The sequence below is a fragment of the Hypomesus nipponensis genome, chromosome 8 (assembly GCF_054491055.1).
Source record: "Hypomesus nipponensis isolate SF chromosome 8, ASM5449105v1, whole genome shotgun sequence".
Lineage (NCBI taxonomy): Eukaryota > Metazoa > Chordata > Actinopteri > Osmeriformes > Osmeridae > Hypomesus > Hypomesus nipponensis.
The window spans coordinates 16,321,312-16,326,643 of NC_140368.1; the positions used below are offsets into that span (position 1 = coordinate 16,321,312).

Here is a 5,332-nt window from a genome sequence, read left to right on the forward strand (position 1 = left end):
AACGAGTGTTTGGCGTGCCTGTTGCTTTGTTTCCGGTCTAGCTAGATCCGGTGTGGTGTTGTAGTTTTTCTAACGTCGGTAGTTGTTGCAACAGCATGTGAAAAAAACTACAAAGTTTGCTAGGCCAAAAAGAGCGTTAATCGCGCGATAAAATAATTGACGCCGTTAATTTGGGTTTGCGTTAACGCCGTTAATAACGCGTTAAACTGACAGCACTATCCCAAATAGTTGCCGTTATTTGGCGATCCAATTAGCTCGTCATTCCCTCTGAATGCCAGTCCTCTTTCTCCTAAAAACTTGATCACTGCCACCACACGTCGGAGAACATCCTTCCAATATTCCCTCGCATCTGAAGTTTGCTTTATCAGCGCTGAGTCGATTGCGCCAGATCCACTCATCCTCTGCATCAGTGTCAGCATGTTGGACATATGGACTGGGCTCCTCTCATGTTCTGAAATGCGATGTGGATGTTTCCAGTCGCAAAAAACATCCACAAATGCATTTGTTGCCCCAAAAATTTTGCAGCCAAAGCAAAAGACATGTCCAGTTGATGGTGAATACACCAACCATTCACGTGGGGCTAGTTGACCATTTGGCAGGCGACTGCACATCATGTCATTAGTTAATGAACGAACTCGACCACCTAGTCCACAGTCTCTCGTCAATGCAGGATATTTCCTTCATCTGTTGTGAAATGAAGAGGGCCCTCTTTCAATAAGAACACTCTTTACTTTGCCACTGAATATATTTCCCCACAGCGCAGGATCAGTAACAGTTTCACACCAGGAGTTTTCATCATCATCCCTCTGCTGTACCGCACACTCAGGTTCGTTCCCGGCCGCCAATATCTCATCCACTGGCGATGTGACAGGACTTAGCTCGGTCTGACCTGTCTCGGCCGCTACCGCCAGGCTGCAGCCCGCCGGAGTAATCCTAGTGCTTGCATTGTCCGCTGTAGTTGTGGTACTGACACCGCTGCTGTCAGTAGGCCTACCATCACCTTGCCTCACTTTTCTGGTGAAAAATGAGGAGATGGACGGAATTTGCTGCAACAAAGAGACATCTTTGGCTTCTTTTTCTTTCCTTTGCTTTCTTTTAGCTGCTCCACTCAGCGATCTATTCTCCATTTTGAAAACGCATTGTACGTTTCAACGGTTCAAACGGTTTGACCTCCAGCGTGCGTACGTCATTGTGTCATCACACATTTAATCTTATAATTTCTAAAAAATTCTAATTCTTTTATTGTCATACTACATTTTCAAAACCATATCCATTCCAATATATATTTTTTTATTCTTTTATTTTATTTTTTTTACAGCCCCCATTGGCTCTGGGGCCCTGGGCACACGTCCACTTTGCCCATGCGGTAATCCGTCTATGATAACCAGAAGTTCGTTGGTTTATAGTCTGTCAAATTAGTTCTAGTTATTGGTGTTCGTTGGCATACAAAGTTCACAGAGTCTGCTCTTATTAGCCTATACATCTGATTTGAACTAGCAACAATGAATTGCAGATTAAGCCTTGGGTCCCCTATCGTCCAGCAACGCTCGACAGGAATTTCAGGTCCAAACACTAGCTAGTTAGCTAGCTCAACTAGATGCATCTTCTACTGCGGTCTAAGGTTTGTGAAAAGCAGACATTTAGATCAGTGTTTCCCAAAGACTGGGTCGCGACCCTCAGGTGGGTCGCTAGACATTTTTTGGGGGTCGCCTTGTCACGATCTGCATCTCTGCCACTGGCGATTTCTTAAACAAATTAATGGTCAAATATTTACTATTGTGTTAACATTTTAAATGCGTTAGAACACGTTCATATTGAAGACGAGTTCATTCAGAATCCGCTACATATATTAACAGGTCGACTGACTAATATCCGTCTCATTCATTCCCGTAGCGCCACAGTGCATTTCCATGTTGAAGCTCAGCTTGGAACAGTTTTTTTCAGTGCTTCGAAACTTGCGATTATGTCCCGCCCATGGACGCTCAGCGTCTATGGGGGTGAATGGAGGAGGCTGGCCTGGACGCTGGGCTTCCGCGTGATGATTGGAGGGTCTGTCGAAAGACTGCATCTCCTTTTGATTAACACTAATTTTGTACTATAAAAAGGCACCGAAGCTATTGAAGTGCAGTCCCATTGCGGATTCTGTAAGTGTAGTCGAAAGACAAACTGCTGCAACCTTTCTTGGCATTGGCTTGGCGAAGTTGCTGGCAAATTTTCATCATACATTTCATAAAATTATAGCTACACCACATGCCTTGTTTCAGTTTAATTTAATTCCCACATTTTCTTCGAGTTTAATATTGTTTAGTTGATCGTTCCTTCATTCATTCATTCACATTTATATTTAGTCATTTAGCAGACGCTCTTATCCAGAGCAAGTAGGGTGAAGTGCCTTGCCCAAGGACACATCATTTGGCACAGTGGGGAATCAATCCGGTAACCTTCTGATTACTAGCCCGACTCCCTCACCGCTCAGCCACCTGACTCATGATTCATAGCGATTCATTTTGTTTAATTGTAACTTGTTTAACTACATGCTCTTATGGTTCTTCCCTTTGGCACTTATTTCGATTGTTCACAATGTGCTTCATGTTTTGGCTACCCGCAATGCTTCTTGTTGTTGTTATTATCAGTAACCTATGCACTTTGTAAAGCTCTTTCTTGGAAGTCGCTTTGGATAAAAGCATCTGCTAAATGAATAAATGTAAATAAACAGTAGGCTAGCCTAGTGTCGTAGGGGTGAACTAGCCAGTGAACTAGAAAATTAATGTTAAATAGGATATGATTTAGGCCGAAAATGAGCTTCCCCTATTTGAAAGACCAGCAGCCATCTGCGCTTACTCAAACTCATGTTGTTGCGCTTATTGAGAACTTTGATTGCTATTTTCCAACCGAGAGTATGCCATTCTGAATGATAAAAGTAGGATGCAAAATCCCTTCGAATTTTAGAGTCCTGATACTTGGCTTGAGTTGACGCTTAGTCTTGTAGAAGAAACCGAGTTGTTGCAGCTCAGCTGCGATTGCACTGACCCTATGGATCTGTGACCTTATCGTCATTCTGGATTTAGCATTTCGTCAGAATATCATGTCCTCAGTAGGGCCAGTATTTCTATGCTTATTCCTTTCACTACCACGTACATGTGCGAATTGGGATTTTCTGTCCTCACAAAAATGAAGACAAAGCACAAAAACAGACTGAATGCTGCGCCTGATATGCGTGTTGCGCTTTCCTACTGCACCCCGGACTGGAACGCGCTACAAAAACGCAGACAGGCCTACCTACCATTAGCAATGTTGAAGTGGTACAACATGTTTTGTATAATTTGTAATCTTTTTGTAATTATTACATATTTGTTCCAATATTTCTGGTTCAAATGAATGTTGAAAATAAGAAGAAATGGGCTATATGTTTTTTTTTAATAGCCTATATTTAATGTCAAATTTGGCACTTATTGGATAACTTCTTTAAATATTGCTGGTTCAATTGTTCAGCGAGAAGTGATCACTCAGTCTGAGATAGCTTATTAACAATGGCAGTAGGCCTACAAGTTCTGAAATAACAATAAAATAACATTAGAATATCCTCATCTGTGGCGGAACTAGAGTTTTATATGGGGTGGCCAAGGCTACTTCTCGGGGTCCATTGTCCAGAGTCTTGGGTCACTGTTTTAATTAAATATTTACAGTATAATCTGGGTCTATAAGTGCTGGAACATACAAAAATGTTTTGGAAAAAAAGCTCAAGCTCCAGGGACTTATAATGCATTTCTGTGTTACAGAAATAACAAAGTACAGAGTTTATTTATAAAACAAAGTGAATTTACAAACCCCAAAAAACACTGCAATTTGACTTGACAGGTAGCAGAAATCAAGCAGAAATTGACTTGAAAAATATAAATAACTTGGTGCCCAACCACATTACAAATTTACAGTATAATATGTATGTTCATATATATTATGTTAACTAATAGCAAAGAAAAGTTTTGGAATTGGCCTAAACAAGACCAAATTAAATCTGTGGACCGTCTGGGCCAAAAATGCCAGGGCCGATTTTTTTTCTCCCAGTCCAGCCCTGGTTGTGGACAGTATGTCCAGAAATAAAGCCAAGTCACTCATTTAGTGGCATAATCCATTGTTATATCTACAAAATTATTTAAGATATAGGCTAGTATAAATTTAGCTAACTTGCAAATCCTGAGAATAGCCTACTGTAGCAGACCTTTCGATGTGAGTTTCCGTAGGCTTGATACTGAACGCATTTGTGAAATCAGTGAGGGCTGTTCGAATAGCGATGTCAAGAAGAGCCGTGGTAAAATACAAGTTATGAAAAAAGACAGTGTCTGTGTCTTTTTGTCCACAGGATCATATACAATTAGATCTAAACCAAACTTACAAAGAGCTTGGTAACACTACCAAAGTTGAATTAGTAATGTTTTATGGGTCTTGCAGCTGTTTGATTAACTGAAATTATTATGAAATGTTCTACTAGCCATTTGCCTACTTAATTAAGTCAGTGTAATTCCAAGACCTGATAGTAACTGAGATAGCCTAAATAATTCCTCTTTCAAGTAATAAGCCCCAAGTGTTGAGCATTAAATTAGCTGCACTGTAGAAATCTTGAGACAAAGCCACTTTTTTGTTCTAAAACCAGATTATAAAAAAATGTTAAATCGGAGTACAATTCTACTGACTGTCTCAGTTTGTCTGTTATTGGAGTCGAAGTTACTGTACACAGCTACTGTAGGCTAATCAACATTTGTAAAAAATGTTCTGGAAACCTAAACCCAATGCAAGCTTTTGGAGCTGTGGAAATATTCTTTATTCTGCTGTCTGTTCTTATTCTTCTGTATCTCACAACAAATGTCTCTCTTTGATTTGAATAATGCATGCAACGCAGCAAAATAAATGCTTCTTTCAACAAGAGGTCAAATGAAATGTCAATCAGCATCAAATTTCAAGTAGCGAATTACATTTTGGGGTGGCCAATTAGATGTCAGTGGTGTCCAGTGCCACCCCGGACACCCCTCTGGCTCCGCTACTGATCCTCATTATTGTTCAATAATGGTCAAATCCACCTTAATTTTGTAATTTACGAATAATGTCTATTGGCTTGGGTCACGAAGGCTTGTGACTTTTAAAATATAGGTCCCCAGAAAAAAAGTTTGGGAAACACTGATTTAGATCACCTGCTCACCACAAACAAAAGGAGTGGAAGAAAACTGGACATATTGTACAATAAAATGTTTTATTGAATGCAGTTGGTTGTCTTGTATATTCTGTTCTATTTTTTTCTATTGAACAGTTGCTGGTGATAATGGTTCGATTCAACTTG

General features: G+C 40.2%; 1 pseudogene; it reads right to left on the minus strand.

Annotated features, from left to right (window-relative positions):
- Positions 1-215: 215 nt before the first annotated feature.
- Positions 216-1,127, minus strand: LOC146275329 (uncharacterized; annotated as a pseudogene).
- Positions 1,128-5,332: the final 4,205 nt, after the last annotated feature.